This window comes from Gallinula chloropus, assembly GCF_964237585.1.
Source record: "Gallinula chloropus genome assembly, chromosome: 4".
In the NCBI taxonomy this organism is placed as follows: Eukaryota; Metazoa; Chordata; class Aves; order Gruiformes; family Rallidae; genus Gallinula; species Gallinula chloropus.
In genome coordinates, this window is record NC_140088.1 from 47,972,450 (window position 1) to 47,992,588 (window position 20,139).

General features: G+C 41.2%; 1 protein-coding gene across 1 annotated transcript in view; it reads right to left on the reverse strand.

Moving 5' to 3' along the window:
* Positions 1-20,139, reverse strand: part of LOC311191690 (bifunctional heparan sulfate N-deacetylase/N-sulfotransferase 4) — a gene marked incomplete at both ends in the record, with an annotated part of 88,962 nt that overhangs the window by 15,204 nt on the left and 53,619 nt on the right. The gene's annotated exons all lie outside the window — the stretch shown is intronic.

Here is a 20,139-nt window from a genome sequence, read left to right on the forward strand (position 1 = left end):
AGCATTGTCTTTGTGGAAACCACTGACAGCAATCCATTCACCTTCAGGTTAGACTGGGGTGGGAAGAGGGATGACAGCTCAGCATTCTCTCCTAGACCTTTTGTGCCTGATTTTGGTTAGGTAGTGGGCTTGTAATGCCACGTGGTGGGGTTGGTGCCTGAAGACTGGCATGAGCAATAGATGCTCTGCCCAGCCACTTGCATTACCCGCATTACCCAGCAGGTCTGGGGGTGGAAGTGATGTGTATTTTGGGGTCTGGAGAGAGTAGTCATGAGCAGGGAGGACACCTGTTTCAGAGTTGAATCACCTGCTTTGCAGATAGGTATTTATGTCCAGGTCAGTCTCCCTTTGGATGATTTGGAATGGGAACTGGCAGCAGGGTTGGGGGCGAGCTTATAAAGTGATGTGCAGGCAGAGAGGAGGTGACACCTCCACCTTCCTCCTCTGGGGCTTGTGGATGGGGGTGTCTGGCACCCTGGATGTGAGCTTAGGTCAGTGAGCTTTTTCTCCTCCCTGCGTGTCAAGGGAAGCTGGTTGTAGCTGGAGTCGTGTCTTGCACAAGCCAGGCATGTTTAGGCTGCAGTCCTCTGAAGCCTGAAGTGTATGCTAAATATGCTGGAGATGTCAAGTTGTGTGCTGCAGGTGGCTGTCCTGGCACCTTGGTCTCTTAGTTAGAGCCTTGGGGACACCGTCTCAGTTGGGTGGTAACCAAATTGGTGAGAAGTTCTGTGTCTGTAAACTCAGCCTTCATAACTAAGATGACTGCAGAATGCTCAGGCATGTCTTAGGAAGGCAGTTATCACTGACCCACTGTGGGTCCTGAGCTTTCCAAAACAAACTACTGCTGTCACCTGAAGATGAACAATACCCTTTCTTAGGTTGCTTTTTTGTTGTCCCAGGCTTGAAGTAGAGCGGAAAAAATGTGGCTGACAAAAATACAGTGTCTGTAGCATACCATGCTGTTCTGACTTTCAGAATAACCACAGAATAACAAACTACAAGCTTTCTGCTTTTGCCATCTTGCTCTGCCAATGTGGCACTTCTTTAAGCATCAGCCCACAATGTTTAAAAACATGTCCATTAGCTTCTTAAATTATTGATAAGGCTTTTAGTACTCCTATAAGGTGAAGATGGATGGAGCTTAGGAGAAAGTGTCCCATATGGCAGATCTGCTGTGCACTTGCACTGTGCTTACTGTATTCCACAAAAGGTAATTTATTCTTCATTTTATTCTGCTCTGAGCCTCTGTTGAGCAAAGATTGACAACTGTACAAGATCTTTTTACTGTCAGCTTGACTTTGTGGATGCTGGTGCTTATGTGCTTTATGACTGAAGGTGTTTGACGTAACTGGAGCGAACACTAAAATTGCCCTGAACTTCGTGTGTTTCCACATGCAGCACCCCAGAAACTTAAAAGCAAGGTAATGAATCTTTGGGTTTCCAGTCTACTGACCTTCTCCCCGGTCTCCCCCCTAAAAAACCCCAACACAATTGGATCCTTTGTAGCTGACACTTCAACTGCTCAAAACGTGGTAAGTGCTTCCTACAAATGTTGAAAAGGAGAACACTTATAGGGAATGTTGATAGACAATATCATCTTGTCTCTGAAGTGTTTCTTGATAAGTGCTAAAGGGTCCGTCAGCAGCACTTAATATTGTTGCAGAACTTTAATAGAGTATATTAATATAAATAAAGTCTGTAAGTAATGAGTATTTACTCATTTTGGTGTTTTACACTTGAATTCAAACAAAATTTTTTAAATGCAAGAAGTTACTTGTAGGATACGGATATTAGCCTATTTAAAGAGTTTCATTATGCTGCTGTCCCATGCAAAAGATCCAATTGATCAGTCTTTATGGAATCAAAAGATCTTGACTATCACATTTGACTTGTTTTGCTCTGTTGACCTTTTTTTATACATGGGATAAAACTATACCTGATTTTTTTGCTGTCTGTCTCTAAATCAGTAGAAGCAGAAGGAGATGGGTATTAACTGTTCATGTTTACAGCATGGCTGGACACAAAAATGTGTTTTCATGATGATGCATCAATCCACAGAAAATGCAGTCATCTAGAAATGTGCTGAGTTAGTGTAATGCAGCTGCGTGCCTTGAGGCTGATGCTGGGATACACAACACTGTCCTGTGCTTTTTTTGGTGGGCACAAAAAGGCTTTGCAACCAGCCTCAAGTGTGAGAGGGAGGAAGCCAGTGAAAAACCAAGGACCTTCTCCTCCTGTAGTGCTCTGAGCAAAATTGATGAATAAAGGGTAAGGAGGCTTGCTTTCATGCTTTCTGTGACAAAAAGTAAGCCACAGCATACAGAGTGACACTAAACAGCAGGCAGTACTTCATCAAGGTGAGGATAATGCTTTTAGGAGGGAGGCCAGGATGCTGCTCTGTGCAATGGTGCGGTACAAAGGCAATAAATTGTTTCAAATTCCTGAGGCTGGGGAAAGGGCTCTGTCTGCATTGCATTACTCTTGAGGTTAAACTAGCATGAGCAATGTCTGTTACACAAATGCACGCTGAGTACAATCCCTCCCTGCCATTATACAATCTATAGCCATGGAAAACCAGGTTGGCTCTGTGTTATGTTGGTGCTGGTCGTCTTCCCCCATTGGTGCTGGAGCACAGGCACTTTGCAAGACAGCAGCGTTCAAATGATGCTGATGCAGTATCTTACCAGGCTTTGTCACTTCATCTCTCCCTCTATCCCCACTGCTGTGATCACTCATATTTTGAGAGAGGCAAAGGGGAAAGACTGCTGAAGTTGTAGGTAGGGAAGCTTGCTTTTAGCTTTCTTCTCACTTTTTGCCATCTGCACTCTCAGATCTCAGTCGCTGCCTCCCTCTTGTACACCATAATAGTTTTTCTCAAAATCCCTTTCCCTTTTCTGCAGCCAGTGTCCTTTTGCCACAGGAACACTGGTTTTAATTATTTTTTGTACCCCCTCATTTTATTGTAAGAAACATCTACAGATTTCAGCTATGGCTTTCAAAGACTTGCACAACAAAAGAGAATTCTGAGATTTATGTTTTGCTGGTGATAAACCCGAGGCACAGAGGGATGGTGTGATTTGCAAAGAATTAATCTGCAGGGGAGCTTGCTGCTGGTCTGGTCTGTCCTCCCTAGGGCGACCCATGCAGCGCTTCCAGGAGCATCTTATTTATATCTATATTAAATGGGAATGAATAGAGCTATGGCCCACGGACTGTGGAAACTCAGATCTTACCATTGTAATGTTGGGGTTTTTTTTCTCTTGGTTCGTGTTGCCTGCTTTGTATTAACATTTCAAAGATGTCCACAGTAGTCTGCAATTTCTCTGTTCTAAAGAAAGAGGTGGGAGGGGAATGGTGGTCCTAAATTTCTCAGGGTAACATGTGCAGTTAATATGCCATTCTGGCTGATAAATCATGTTATTTCCATTAGGCTGGGCAGGCAGGGGAACAGAAAGGTTCTGTCAGAGAAGGAAGGTTAAAATACCCTAACAGAAGCGATATCCTGCATGTGGCTATTTACTGGCTCCTCTGCTCCTAAACCATAATATTTAGTTACTGACAAGCCTAACAAACCTGTACTGGTCACACCTATGATATTAGACTGTTTGTAAATGACTGACAGCACCACCACACCATTTTATGACTTGGTTCTTGTTTTCCAGGGATTTATAAAATTAGTTATATCCAGAAATTAAAGACTAATTCTTTATATGTAACACTTGTATATGCATGCTGGTGTTAATATATAGAGTGAAATCTAGATTAGCTAGTAGAGAAAAAGAAAAGGTTTGGTTTTGAAATTATAGGAATTAAACCATGCTAGATCTGCTTGAAGCACCCTGAAATTGCATTCTGTGCTCAGAGTCTGTGCACTTTCTCTAGATGCACAGCCCTGCGTACCTCTTAATGCAGAATACAGAGGTTTATTTCCTCCTGCAAGTGCCAAACTCAGTACAGCCCTAACTAAAAGCATTCTGTTTTGAAGGTTAGCTGCCTGTCTCCAGAGGGCACTAGGATGCTAGTCTACTCTAAGACTGGAAATCTTATTTCTCTTTTTTTTTTTTGGAGGGGGGACAATCATCCCAGAAGACTACAAACCACTGTAGATCCTGTGATGCCAGTGTATCTTTAAAGGGAAGTTTGCAAAAAGTGTTGAACTCCAGTGGGATTTTCAGGCTGGCTGGGTGACCCACATCACGCTAGCATTAGTCAGGTAGCTAGGAAGATCCTGTTAGCCACTTTGCTGGGCTAAAATTCCTTACTGTATGTCCCCACCAGAATGCAAGTATTCTGAAGATCAAAGGGTAAAAGGACTTCTAAAGCCAGGACATAGTTCCTTTTAAAACTCCATCCTTTGTGCGCACAGGTGTTTGTTTACTGCAGCTTTGAGTGCTGGAGGGTTTCAGGCTTCTCTGCAAAGCTGTGCCTTTGGGTGAGTGAGGGTGAGTCCTACCCTCAGCTGATGTGAAGCCCTCCAGCCTGAGTGAAATCTGCGGCTGTGCTGATTTGTACAGGAGCTGATAGTAAATACGGCTGCTCCCTCTGTGTTCACCAGGAGCCACAGTCACCAGTGTTCTCACTGTCTATTCTAGTGAATTAAACTAATTATGAAATCAGCACAAAGTTTCTGGTTTCTCCTTGAGAATAATTTATGCCTACACACTAGAACAGAAATTCCTGGGAAAAAGGACTGTTTGTGCTCCAGCTTCCAGATGAAGGGTCACCCACCCAATCTCAGTGGTGTACCTGGCCAGTCTCAAGGATGGCTATCTAATACTGGGAATCAAATCGTGTTGATATTTGATACTATGTCTATGCAACAATCTAGCACTTGCAATGAAAAAATACATTTCAAAACTTAAGTAAAAATGGGCTCCACCTCATCCTCAGCCATTCAATAATTAAATAGGATCAGTGTTCCCATTTAGGTCCTTTTCTCCCACTTGTCCCCTGGCCCTACCCCATTGCTGGAAATTTTATCTTGCAAATTTAATTTGAGGTACAAGAAAGGAAGAACTAATGCATGCAAATAATCCAGGGGTGTAGCTCAATCTAGTGCAAAACAAAGAGACATTGGGAAATACATCATGAAGGCACCCTGTTCTTGTAGAAATGTGGTAGCATATTTACTGATCCTCTCTGCTCCTCTCTCACATGACTCTTTCCCAGAAAAATGAATTTTCCTATTCCATCTTTTTCCATTGTGCTCAGGAAAGGCTGTACCATTGCACCAAAAGCAAACTCGTGTAATTGGATCTAGATGGCAGCATGTTGTATTTCTGAATGTGTAAATGGGATGTCATGGCTGAGAAATGCAAAACTGTCAAGTGTCCATTTGCTAATACCAAGTAGCTCTATGCTAGGCTGACCACAGAAATACCTCTTTCAGTTTCAAGTGCTTAATATATTTCACATCCTGACAGCCTCCTGTTATGGATTACAGACTTTTCTTGTACCTTATGAGCCAGAGCCCCATTCACTGATAATGAATCCCAGAACACTCAGGCCCTTAATGCAGCTGTTTGTGCAGCAGCACAAAGAGGAAGCCAGGAATGAAATTTTTGTGTTGACAAAGCACTAATTTTAATAATGACAAATTGTTTCTCTAGAATTCAGCACTATTCATATTCATGACCCTTCTGCTACTGAAGCAAAATCATTTATATGCCTGAAAATAGCTTTTTACTTTTACTCTATTTCCACTCTGCACATCTTTTTATATTTTTACATTCTTGACAGGATAATCAAATATTTTCCAAACATGATATCTCTAAAGAAAGCAACAAAAGCAGTGTTTGGAAAGAAACGTTCTTGTCTTTGACTGAAGGGGAAACAAAAAGTGTTGAATGGTGTTATATTTCCCATACCCGTGCTCATTACAGTGTCTGTATTGCACCCAAAGTGCTCCCAGCGATGGGAGGGGATGAAGCTGTTGTGCGGGACGTGGCCTTGGGACAGCTATACAAATGCTGGTGTGGATCTGTGTTGTTTTAACATCCCCTATAAAAAGAGCAAAAATTGTTTCTCATTTACGCAGGAACTCTTTCTCCTTTTCCATTGTTTAGTTGGTATGTTTAAATGAATGACAGAAAAATCCTCTCCTTTGTCCCTTTCCCCATAAAAATAAACTTGCTATGTTTCTTTTTATTTTCTAATATCTACCCAAGTCTAACTTCTAAAAGAAAGGCTAAATCAAAAAAGGGTTGTTTTTTGTTACTATTAGGGCATATCTTCAGAGCCTGTGAAAAAAATAACTGCTGCTGATGATGACTTTATGCAGTCAGTGCGTAGCTGCATTAGGCTGGAGAAACCAAATGGAATTTATGTCTGTTCATTTGTCACACTTGTGTAAGTGATCAGCAGTACATCTAATTGTGGCCAAAGTTTAATGAATTCTGTGTAAATGCAGTGCTACCAGTTACATCTGTGAGCCCTGTGAAGCCTTTGCAGGAATTTGCAGCTATTCTATCCTCCTATTACACACAAATGTTTTTAAGTGGAATTTATGATATAGGAATTTGTTTTGTCACCATCTGTGTTTTCTTATTGAAAATACTTCCTTTAGACTATAAACTTCCTCTAAAAAAAACCAAACCCAAAACAACCGAAAGCCAAATAACTATTAAGTTCAGGCTCAAGAATAAACCCAACTTCAAATTACACAAATGAACCAGAGGAAAGTGGATTTGGATGCTGTTGTCTTAAGTCAGATGTGTATGCCAACCATTTCTGGCAGAATAATAAAAATATCATCAAAAATACAGCTCTGAATCTCAGAGGGTTCTGGTCTTCAGTTTTCAAAGATGATCAAAGGAGTTCATATAAGGAGATAGCCATCAATAACCCTTTTCCTTGATGGTATATGTTGCGTGGTCCTTGTTAACTTCAATCAAGCAACTACAAAATACTGGTTGAGCCTGTCACCCTCTTTAGTCATAATCAGTCAGATAAAAATCAGTTTGGCTTCAATTGTTCTGTGCCACTGAATAATATGAGTGTTCCTTGGCATCATTTTGTAATCCCAAATTACATCCCGCTCTGGCTGCATCTACAGGAAATGTTGAAGCTTTCTCTGTTGCTGCACTGAAATAATGACAGTTCTCCCTTTACTGTTCCTGATGTAACAAATGTTGTCCCAACAGTACTTCCATCACAGCAGGGGGACTGGCCAGAACTGACGGGTGAGGGACCACCATGGGACAGCATTAGTATGACATCCTTTGCAGTCTCTTTGGTTTACCATCTTACAAGCCTTGTATTTAGTACAGCATGGAAAAATGCAGAAAATTATCCTAAATAATACACTGTGCCATGCCTGTATAGACTGGTAAAGTAAAAGTTTTGCTTTTAGTTCTGTGGGAGTGAAATAATGGTGTCCCTCAGACACCTCATGCAGACAGACACTGAGGTGATGGAGCTTGTCCAGAGAGCAACGAAGCTGGTGAAGGGTCTGGAGCACAAGTCCTATGAGGAACAGCTGAGGTACCTGGGACTGATTAATCTGGAGAAAAGGAGGCTGAGGGGAGACCTCATTCCTCTCTACAACTACCCGAAAAGAGGTTGTAGCCAGGTGATCTCTTCTCCCAAGTTACAAGTGATATGACAAGAGGAAACAGCCTCAGGTTGTACCAGTAGATTAGGATGGATATTAAGAAATATTTCTTCACCAAAAGGGTTGTCAGTAACTGGAACAGACTTTCCAGGGGAGTGGTGGAGTAACCATCCCTGGAGGGAATTTCTAGATGTGCTGAGGGACATGGTTTAGTGGTAGACTTGGCAGTGCTAGGTTTATGGTTGGATCCAAAGTTCTTAAGAATATTTTATAACTGATTTAGAACTGATTCTGTGGAAATATGTTACTCAAATATAGTTTCTAAGGTCTGAGAAGGAGCAGGTCACCAACTGAAAGGGAAAGACACTGGGCGATTACAAGAAATCTTATGGCTGCCTCCAGTATGTCCTGTGCAGCATGATTGCCCAATCCTTGCCAGCACATCATTTTGCTGAATCTCAGGTCCAGGTGAATGCTGGATCTAGACCTCTCCATAGGCTGCCCAGGGAGGTGGTTGAGTCTCCTTCTCTGGAGATTCTCAAGTCTCGTCTGGATGCCTATCTATGTAATATGAGATAGGGAGCCTGCTTTGGCAGGGGGGTTGGACCCGATGATCTCTTGAGGTCCCTTCCAACCCCTAAGATTCTGTGATTCTGTGATTCTGTGAATTACTAGGAGATGGTGCTAATTAGTGCTGCCCAGCAGATGTGAGGAGGTGGAGGAAAGAGCCATGGCCAGCCCTGTTCTTTGTGTAGGGGCATGGTCTCAGGCTGGAGGAAAGCCCCAAGTTTGAGGCTTGAAAGCAGTTGCCATCTTCTTATGTAGCTTAATGTATCTTCAGCGGTCCCAGCAGAGAGCTGTTTAGGCACAACATGGGGACCAGCCCTACCTAACCCTGTGGAGATAGGGATGACTGTAGCCCCTTGCCCTGGGCTATTGCCCACTTGTCTGCATGAAGGTGGCTCTGCAGTAGAGGGTAGCTGACTGCATCTGTGCAGTTCCTGTTTTTATTTCTTAGTTGGCATTGCCCAGGTGACAGGGACTGTACACAGGCAAATATGTCACAAACTCTGCTTTGCAATGTGGAGCAGGGCTATGGTGGACAAGGGACATCAAGCAAGGGTTGTGAGAGTGACATTAAAACGCACAGGCTAGATCAAGTTCAGGATTGGATGTGGGTCAAATAATTTTGCTCAGCATTGCACAAGCATTCATGGGGTGCCAACATGATATTGGAGTGCCATGTTAGAGACATGACCATCAGCCAGGCTGAAGGCTCTGCTGTGTTTGCCCTCACTGGGTTTTCCCACTGCTTGGCCTTATTTCTGGGGAAGGGTCAGCTTTACTCTCTTATTTGTTCGTGCTTGTTCATAAATGCCTGATATCTAATTAATGGCATGTTTTAGTAGCATGTAGATATTACAGATAATTCAGGAGGGATCACTTTTTAATGTAGAGTAAATATCTTTGCAGCAAAACTAATTACTTTTCCACAGCTTCCAAAATATCTTATGGGGCCTCTTATTCATGTGAGTGGAAAATAGTCAGAAAATTTCTTCCTGTTTGGCTTTTATTTTAATGGAAATAAACAGCGCGCTCATTACTTTGAAGAAACCTAAATACGATGCTTATATTTTAAGCAACATTAAACCTTTTTTACATAGACCCCAGAGGAAGGGGTGAGATATAATCAAGAGAGAGTTTTCTCTACACACATAGAGAATGGCTGCAATTCGTGGATAAGAGGAGGAGACTCTGCCACTCAGGAGTCAGCAAAAGCACCTAGACAGCATTCAACCAGGGGAGATGGCAGTGGCCAGGTTGCCAAACATCTAATAACAGAAGTAATAAATATTTACGAGCACTGCATTTGAGCCAAGATGTGCACTTGGCTTGAGACTCACTGGGTACACACTGCAAGTCACCTGGGAATGTGCTGTCAGGTTTCTGTCAAGGGCAATGACCTGGGTTTAAGTTTTATCATTTCGCAGCTCAGAGATGTCCCTTGGTTACTTGGGCAGGTTTCAGGGAAGGAAGTGATTCCAGGCAGCATGGAACTAGTCCTGAAGTAAACATGGACTTTGAGGTTGGCAGGCTGACCACCTCAAGAAAGGAAACATTTGCTATAGCGCCACCGGTGCTTAGGAAATTGCTGGCAGGGGGCATGGAGGGAGAACTGTTGGTGTTAATACCCACAGAGAAAGCACAGTACTGCACAGGTCAGTACCACAGGCACAGAAGCAATCTGCCCTGTTCCATTCAATAGTTCAGTAGCGACCTGACCTGGGGACACTGCTGCTTTAACTGGATCTTCAGTCATTTTTTGGTCTTTTTACTCTTCCAGTCAATGAGTTAAAAATGTAACCGCCTAAGTCAGCTCAGCTCTGGGAGGAATGTGCTTGTGTATCAGCTAATGGCAAATACAGTGAAAATTGCTATTAATGTGGATAAGCATCCAAAAATTACTTTTTCTCTGACATTTCTCTATATAGGTGTGCTTAAGTAAGATCTGGTTTTGACTATGGTTTTGACTGATGGACTGAATGATGCGTATTATCATTAACGTGGCACTTAATAATCTCCAGGTAAGGAAAGTAGAAGTGTCTGAACCATACTGATATTCCCTATGGAAATGACTGCTCAGGATGCTGCACAGCATGCAGAATTGTAGGACAACTGTAAATCATCCTGTTTAAACTGGACCCTCTTACAAACACTGAATAAGAGTTCTCACCAGGTTACTTTTAAACTGCAAAGAGAGAAATGCCAGCCAAGTTGATATAGGTTGGAGATTCAGGAAATATATCATTTGTTTTTATAACTGTGCTGCTGTCATGTTGCTATTCTAGAAGTTTTATGAAGAGCTGACTGCTCCATGTTAAAGAGTATTCATAAATGATGATTAATTAATCCATTTTGGTGGCCTACTCTGAGCAAACAAACCCCAGAGTTAATTTAATTCTCCACTCCTGGTTTCAGAGGAAAAAAAAATACAGCATTTTCAGTTCACTAGAGGATATAATATTCTCAAATCAGCCACTTTCCAATTAATTTTGAATGGCGAACACAGCAAGGAAATTTTGTTCTTGTCCATTTACTTCTATTAAGGATTCATTTTCGATAATCAGAGAATTCTGAGTCAGCTCATTTTTACCTTAAAGGCTTGTTCCTGACACTTTAATAAATTATCATATGATGTGTGCTTGAAGGTAACAGATTTTTTTTCTCTTTACGCAACAACCCTCTTGTTGACACACAGTCATTTATTGCTATTTCTGGGAAGTAGTTCTGATGAAGTACCAAAATGCATGGTGTGGAGTATCAGCTTTCATAAAGAAGGAAAATTTCATGAAAGAAAGGAAGGAGATGTGTTATCCTCAAAATATTTTCTTCATGCTCTGTGTTTCAAGCTAATTAGGTTCTCAATATGGTGCTGAAGGCTTGAGTTTTCATGGAAAATATTTTCTCATAGTGGGACTTTGCAGCTGGGGTAGCAGTGTCGGACAAAAGAAAAAAGAATGCTTTACAAAGGGGGGAGAGAGGGGAAGATTCAAAAGCCTGCGCAAGCTTGGAGTGTATTTAATCACACACCTGGAGTTGGGAGATAAAAGTGGCTTCAACTTTTATATTTGTATTATAACATTTCTATCATGCTATCAGTGCTCACAGGGCTTCTGGTTGCAAAAGGAGATATTTTCGGGGAAGTGGTGATGGTGCTGTAGATACAGGTGGCTTTGTAGCATGCTGTCTTTCAGTACAAATGCATGTTGGTTGTATTAAACCTTAATACATGCTGTGTCAGGAAGAAAGTGTTTACAATACCAAAAGTGTATGGGATGTAAGTATTCTTCTGAATAGAGAAAAGATACTGCCTTCTTCCTCGAGCGAAAGCTAATGACTGTGTCCTGCTGTTACGCTGCCTGCCCAAGCAGCTCTGGCTGCAATGCCCTGAGATGGCAATATCCTCTTTACAGGGATGAGTGAGTGGCTACTCTTGTGCTTCTCTGTAACATTAATGTCATGCAATAAAATGGTTCTTTACAGTGTTCTGGCAGGTTAGCGGGTCCCTGTACAAAGAGGAGCAAGGCCCAACTCCCTCTCTCTTGTTGATTCGGTATATTTGTGTGACCATTAAGACAAATTCTGATGTAGCTGGTTAATAACAGAACTCCCTTTTAATTTTCTAGAACAAACATATCCCTCTTGTCATGTTGGAGAGGGACATGCACGTCCCTCTAGGCAGTAGCCTGCTAATTAGAGCTCAACAAGTATTGACATTTTTGCAGCGAGGAGGTTGCTTGCTTGCTTTCCTTTTCCCTGCTCCTGCAAAGTGCTGTGATGCTCTATTCACAGAGCCCTTAGAAGAACTGCATTATGAATTACTTTCAGATTGCAGTGTATTTCCTACAATGCCCAAGGTTATTTTTTATTCTTTCTACAGCTATGCTCAGAGAAACAAAGCAAATAAAAAGAAAAATATTAGTAACACTCAAGATGTTTCATAATAACACTCCCAAATCTCTCATGGAGATATAAATTAACCCCTCTCTGCATTTACTTTTAATATTCTGAAGCAGAAATGTATGATTCTCATATGGTTTTGTGATGAATGAGGGCAGGAAACAGGAACAATACATTCAAAGTAGGGCACATCGGGGACATGCAGAATCTAGATCTAACAGACTGGAATTGAACAATAAACCTTTAATTATGGTGAGAGGTTAAAAATGTAAATGCATCTAAGTGGCCTTCAAATCAAAAGTGTCCCACAATGCTCTCAAAGAATTTGACTATCTCTACAGCGTGTGATCATGCCTTGTTCCAAAGGGAGAATAATAATGTACCTTATTATGGACCGTCTGTAGCTTCTCCTGGGTTGGGTTCAAAGTTACCTTTCATTCACAAGTCTGATTTCACTCTCAACAACCAAATACCCACAAAAGAAGCTAATCTTCCTGAAATACATATACCACATTTCATCTCAGGTTAAAGCTTCTTAGGGATATTTGATTGAGTTTTAAAAAGTGTTTAGCTTTTCCTTTTTTGGTCTAGGGTTTTTTTTAACTTTAAAAAACGCTTGACCTGTCAGTTGCAAATACATCTTCTTTTGTTGGCTTTGCGAACAAAACCTGTTTTGTGTAGGGTATGTGTGTGTCTCTAGATACTATGTGGTGGTGTGGGTATTGATCTAGAGTAAGGAGGTTTATATATATATATATTTATACGTAAATAAAATGCAGGAATGGCTGGTACAAGTTCTTTATGGTGGAACTATGAAAAGGAGAGAGTGGGAGACTGAGCTAAAATACCCTGCAAGAAGAAGGGGAAGAGTTAGCCCAGCCAAGTTCACATGTGTAACAAGGAGGAAAATGAAGGAGGAATAGGAAAAGAGAAGCATCTTGCTAATTAAGACCAGATATAATTAACAATCTGATCCTTGGTAGAGATCTTTGATTGAGCCACCTCTGCAGGGATATCTGACCTTCTCAATTTAGGCAACAGAATCCTAATTCAGCAGCTGTGACCTGGGCAGAGATGAGAATGTCTTGAGGTCGTGAGGGTCTCATATTAGGTTTTGTTTCCTGCAAGCTTTCCCACTGCTTGGATGTGGCCAAACACTGGGTCATACTTTGCGAGCAAATTTGTCCTTGCGTATGAAGCAAGGTCTGCAACTACTTTGGCTGCAATGTTAACTTGACACTCTCTCTTTGGAGGAGTTGTGTCTGCAGGCCTGAAATGGGGCTAGAGTGGAGCAGGAAATGGGAAAGGTGCTGCAGGAAAGGGGGTGATGGTATTAAAGGTTAGCCATTAGCTCTGCAAGGTGAACAGATAATGAGAAAAGCATGCACCAGACTGGTAAGTAAATCCAATTAGCTGATGACTGAGCAAGTAGGTCTCCCTGGTTCTTATTTTGACTTTAGTGTTCGACTCAGGAGCCTTTTGTGCTGTCACTTTCTGGCTTAATAAAAAGCTCTCTGGTTTAAAGAGATTTTTTATCTTTTTTTTTTTTTCCAGGAGAAATGACTCTCTTGCTCTTGTTTGTAGGGTTGATAACATTTAGGGTTGTATTTATTAGTTTATCTTGGCTGTTAAACGTTTATGATTGTTTTTTATTGTCTGTGAAGCAGGAGAGTAAAGAGATGAACTAGAAAACAGATACTGGAAGACATTGTGGATGCTGAACATGTGATATATAGAACAATTTGTAAAGGTGTGCTTTAAATATGTCAGAGTATTTCTCGGGAGACTGAATGAAGGGCAATGGTCAGAGAATGTGGGCTGAACCCATTTAGTTTTGAGCCTGACATTTGGATGTGGAAAACCCTCCTTAAATTTGAACTCTGATGGAGTTCCCTAACTTTTCTTGTAAGAAACCAGCTTTTTTTGCCACTGAAAGTATTTCAGTTTGGGAACCATTTGTTCTGATTTTTTTTTTTTTTTTAGTTATAAATTTTTGTGGTTTAAATTTTGAAGACATGAAAGAGATTTTCTCTGTTCATCCTGTTTGCTCACTCAACCTCATGCTCCATGTTTGTTCATGTTTGTTTGGGGGATGACCTGATGGAGAAGAGCTCTGTGGAGAAGGACCTGGGGATCCTGGTTGATGACAGGTTGGCCATGAGCCAGCAGTGTGCCCTGGTGGCTAAAAGAGCCAATGGGATCCTGGGGTGCATCAGGAGGAGTGTGGCCAGCAGGTTGAAGGAGGTGATCCTCCCCCTCTACTCTGCCCTGGACAGGCCACACCTGGAGTATGGTGTCCAGTTCTGGGCTCACTGGTATAAAAAAGACAGGGGTCTCCTGGAGAGAGTCCAAAGGAGGGCTACAAAGATGATTAAGGGCCTGGAGCATCTCCCATATGAGGAAAGGCTGAGTGAGCTGGGACTGTTCAGCCTAAAGAAAAGAAGACTAAGGGGGGGACCTTGTTAATGTTTATAAATATCTCAAGTGTGGGGCACAGGGAGAAATGGCTAGCCCCTTTTCAGTGGTCTGTGGGGACAGGACAAGGGGCAATGGCCTCAAGTTGGAGCACAGAAGTTCCACACCAACATGCGGAAGAACTTTTACACAGTGAGGGTGACAGAGCCCTGGGACAGGCTGCCCAGGGAGGTTGTGGAGTCTCCTTCTCTGGAGATATTCAAGACCCGTCTGGACGCCTATCTGAGTGATATGTCCTGGGGAGCTGCTTTGGCAGGGGGGTTGGACCCAATGATCTCTCTAGGTCCCTTTCAACCCCTATGAATCTATGATTCTATGATTCTATGATAGCAGATGATGTGACCGTGAGTGTGCCTTAGCAAAATATGTTGCTCTGATTGGTACATCACAGTTTTTATGCCAAATATCTCTTTCAGAAGAAGCCTTAATGCAGGTTGATTTTAAAGCCATTTAACTTGTCTTTCTCCGCTGAGTATGACAAAAACAGAAGTAAGTGTAAAGTTGGTTAATGTTTGATAGGAATGTATTTTAAAAAGGCAATGAAAAGGACTGTGGTGCAGCACTGGTGAAGTGAAGAGGAAGGGTATTTTAAAAATATATCCTGGGAATGCGTAAAGTTATTCTAAAGGGCAATTAAGTAAATAATAATTTTAGTAGAATTAAAAAGAAAAAGATGAAAGTTACTGAAATATTGAACTACTTGAATGCCATTTTTCTTAATACTTATCTAACTCAATGAAACCGATGCTAAAATAACCCAAACCCAAATGTCTTTGAAAGCTCATCAAAGCAGTGCAAAAAGGTTGTAAAGAAATGGCAAGGTTTAGGATGAGAGAAAAGGGAATTATGCTGTTTTAAATGGTTTAAAAAGTAAACAAACTTTTAAGGTGACTTTGTTTTTTTCTGTTGAAGCACTGGAATGCCATACACCATAGAAAACCTAAATATTTTTTCACAAGGGACCAGGTTGCTACAAAGCTGGTTCAGAGATGGAGAATTTGTGTAGTTGGGTAGTGTTATATTCAGATTAAGAGCATTTATTCTTCTTGTCTGATACTCTTTAGTATTGAATTCCTGACTTTGAAAATATGTCTTGAGTAGCAATGCACTTTCTTAAGTAGTAATGATGTACTGTCTTATTTTAAGATCTAACTGCAATTAACACAGACATCTGAGCTGTTGCAGCACAGTGGTAAGAATTTTATTCTTAGTATTACAGAAAACCCTTACTTCACTGTCATAATTAGATTAGACCAAAAAGCAATTTTGTAAAACTTGTTTGAATTTTTGGTTGGTCAAAATTTTAGATGTCTGGGTTTTTAGGTTGATTGTTGGGGGGGGAGGGGTGTCCATCCTTATTTTCATTAACTGTGGTGGTTTTGCAGCTTTTTTTTCACCGCTGACATCAAAGTGCTGATGCCATGACTTCAAGGAGTTCTGTCCTAATTAGGATTTAGGGAATAACTGATTTTTGATGTTGTTTGTCAAACAAGAAAGTAAATGACAATAACATAACAGTGATTGAACAGTTAGCTTTGGTCTGACAAGGGAGAGAAACATATTTCATTTGAATGTTTCATTGCTTTTCTTGTATCAAACACTAAAGGAAAACCCCAACAACCACATTAACGTCTTGTTTTCCATTCCAAACAGTATATGTAGTTCTTATTTGCAAATAAATCTGAAGCTCCTTGTTATTGTTCTAAGCCTTCAAGTGAATGAAAGAATGGAGCTAGCTTGATACCTTTGGACAGAGTTGCACTATTTAGGTTTATTTCAAACCCAGTCTGTGCACTGAGACTTTTCTCACTGACTTTAATGAGCTTTGCTATGAAGTGTTTATGCAAAGAGTAAGTACCCTAAACTCTAGACTTGAGCAGCCTTCCACATTAGCTGGATCCTGGAAAGGTCTGTCTGGGTTTCTTGTAACCCTCATTAAAACTCAAAGGAATGTTGATTTCTGTCTGTCTTGGTGGAATTTATCCCTCATCTGCATACTACTAAATCATCTCTGCCAGACATGATTCATCTTTGAGATCCATAAATTAGAAAGTGAAAATATCTATGAGCCCCAGAGTACTCAAGTAGAAGCCATTTAAAAAAATAAACCCACTGGAAGATCCTCTTGACAATCTCTCTGCAAACTCTTTTTCCTAATGTAATGTCACTTGGGAATTTTCTAATTTAACCATCTATGTGGCATTACTTCATGGAAATGCAAACTTTTTTGGTATATGATTTTAATATATATTTGTAATACATTTGTGAAATTTGCTCCAACTTGTGTAGTGGATGGGGTTTCTATAACCCTTTTCTTTGTTGAGGTTTGGGGGTTCAGGGTGGGAGGGAGAATTTGCCAATAGCCTTCATTAGTGGCATATTTTAAAGTTAGGAAAAGCCAGCAGATATTCAGTTCTTGCCTTTTACAAGTTTTTGCATGAGGTAGATATCTTGAAAACTTCATTATCTTCCACTGCTATCTGTGCAGGACACACGTGAACTTCTCACATGTGAAGTACATGGAAAACCTACTCAAAGAAGGAATAGTGTTGCAGTCAATGTATTGCAACATCAAAGATCTGTTACTGCTCACCATTATCACTGAGTCTTAACCTAAATTCATTCTTCCTATTTGATATATTATTCCTATTGAGTAAACTTGCTCCCCCACATTTAATCATTCTTGAAATATGCTTCAGTAACTAAACTAATTGAAAAAAATGTTTAAACAAAACTTAAGTTGTCTTCCTACTTGCATTTGTCTGGGGGGATAGGATAAAAGATTACAAATGGATGTCATAATAGCCTAAGGAAACATGAACTTCTCTGGGCTATCTCTTACAACCCATCTTCACTGAAGAAACCCTGTTAAAAACACAACTACAGATCAGGTCATTGCTTTGTGCCTGGACACTTTGGTTTACATCATCTAGGCATTTTCCTGAATAAAGCAGGATTGTAGTGCAGATGCCAGGCAATGGCAAGCACCATTGTTTTTAACTCTGCTGTGGGACTCTGTTTCAGTTGATGTGACTGACCTGTTCAATATGTCAGTGACAATACAGAGAAAGCATATAGTGTTGAAAAGCAGGCAAAGTCCTCCTGGAAGCTGGTGTTGATATTGAGTTTGCGTCTGTTTTGCTTGTGCTGTATTCATGCTAAAGTTTATTCATCCTAAAGCTTATTCCTTCACTTACTGTGCATCTGTGTCTCTTCAGAACAGCTTGTGTCATCACTTCTTTGCAAACTTTCAGGTTTCTTTGTCCCTGACATCTTAAGCTAGAAGGCCAGAAATAGCTGGATTTTAGTTTGGTTTTAGATGGCTAAATAGCTGTAATCCCCAGCAAAAAATGGTGGTGTGCACTATGATGGAAACAGTCTGAAAAAGGCTGTTGAAGTGTGAGTATATAGGAAACCTGTAATGTTTCTGTTTACTGGAGACTGAAGCATGGTTTTTCACTTCTGGAATTCTTGCCTCAAAAGAGCTCTGAGCATGGACTGAACTGTTCTCAGTTATACTGTTGTCATAGAATCACAGAATACTTTGAGTTGGAAGGAACCTCAAAGATCATCTAGTTCCAGCACCCCTGCTGTGGGCAGGAATGCCTTCACTAGATCTGCCTTAAACACTTCCAGGGACGGGATTTCCACAGCCTCTCTGGACACCCTGTGCCAGTGCCTCACCACCCTCATAGTAAAGAATTTCTTCCCAAGATTCAATCTAAACCGTCTTTCAGCTTAAATCCATTGCCCCTTGTCCTATCCCTGCACTCCCTGCTGAGCAGTCCCTCTCCCACTTTCCTCTAGGATCACTTTAAGTATTGGTAGGCCGTTATTAGGTCTTTCTGGAGCCTTCTCCAGGCTGAACCAGCCCAACTGTCTCAGCCTGTCTTTGCAAGAGAGGTTAGGTCCTCCCTAATTCTTGAATATGTATGGTACTGGTTGGTGGAAAGGGGCAGCTGTTGGACTGGTAAGATGAAGGAAGCTGGTGCTGGATTGTGAAGGGAAAGATCAGCCAAACTGTGCAGCTGGTGTTTTTAGTTTTGATAATAGATTGACCTACATGTCCCTTCAAGGCAAACTGAAAATGCTCCCACCACATAGCATTTGGGACACCTTTGGGAAGGTGTCACTTAACTGCATATCTTGCTTATCTTTTTAAATCTGCATAACTTTTTGTTTAAAAAGTGTATTAGCAATTATTTATGGGTTGGTTTGTTTCCATGGGGAAAGCACCTAGGTTTTTCAAGCATTTAAGGCAAAAATGCTGTTATATATTGCATCTCACTTGGAAGTGTTGCCCAACTATCATGAGGCTCATCTGTGGAAGTGGACCAATGCAAAAACTGACAAAATGTAAAAAAAAAACCCAAAACCTAACAGAAATGAGACAGGCAAGGGCCACAAACAAAACTACTCAGATACCCTGACTTCTAGCATACTTAATGATCAAGTAGGTACCTTGTAAAATGATAACAAAGCGAATCTGCTGTAATTATAGAAGGCGTGCTGTGCCCAGATATTCGTTTTCCCTTTGTCGGTTGTGCTGTCGCTCCTGTGCTTTTCAAACAGGTGGGAATAGGGAAAGACACACTGCACCACAGGACAGCTAAGTAGCTGTGCAAGGAGATGTCTAACCCAGTCTTGGACTCTGGAATATGATCTTTTATGGTAATAACACTCATAATTTGTATGTAACTTCAATTGTCATGGTAGCCCAGCAGTGCTGTGAGCGAGTACACGCACATGTTCGCTGTCCGCAAGCAGAAACAGTGTTATACCATATTCATGCTCCAGAATAGCCCATGCGCCAGTGTTCCCCTTCACCCCCACTATATACAAATAATTTACACTAATACTGGCAGCAACTGCACAGCCCCACTTGGGATCAGAGCCTGATGAGCAGGAGACTGGGCAGTAGAATTAATAGGAGCTACTTTGCAGATCTCCTCCCTGAGAAGTTTTCCCCAGAAAAGAACTTGGCTGGTGTTTTTAAAAGTAAATGGAAAACATGTTTTTGTGAAACATCAGTAATGCAAAGGTAAACAATGGTACGGGCCATCCCTTTCTTGCAGATCTTGAAGTAGGATAAATGCAATGATATGTAAAGGAGCCTGCATGTTAGGGTGGACAGTGTATTCTGGTTAGGAGTTTATTGTATGGGTATGGTTTCTATCACAGAACATGGACTGCAGGAGGGATCTCACTCAATGTGACTCAGCAACAACAACATATTGAATTATGGTTTTGAAAAAGCCTTTACATTCCAGACAGTTCTTTTCCATAACCCATATGGAGAGCGTACGCTGGTTTACACTGTACTGCTTGTGGTAGGTTCCTGAACCGTGCTCTCAGCAAAGCCCTGAACTGCCCAGCTTGATACCCAAATGCTAAAGAAGCTTATTAATGAGAGGAAGTGTATGCAAAGCTTCTAGAATATAAGATGGGAAGACTGCTGCTAGATTGGAGCACACATCATGTTCAAAGCATGCTTCTGCATTCAACTGAACTGGTGACTAGCTGGTGGGATAGGCATACTGTTGAGCTCTTTAAGAAGATACCACTGTCAATCTGTAAACTTTTTGAAATTAACCACCAAGCCACCAGACTTTCACTTACACTGAATAGCAAAGGGGAAAACCTTCCTGTTC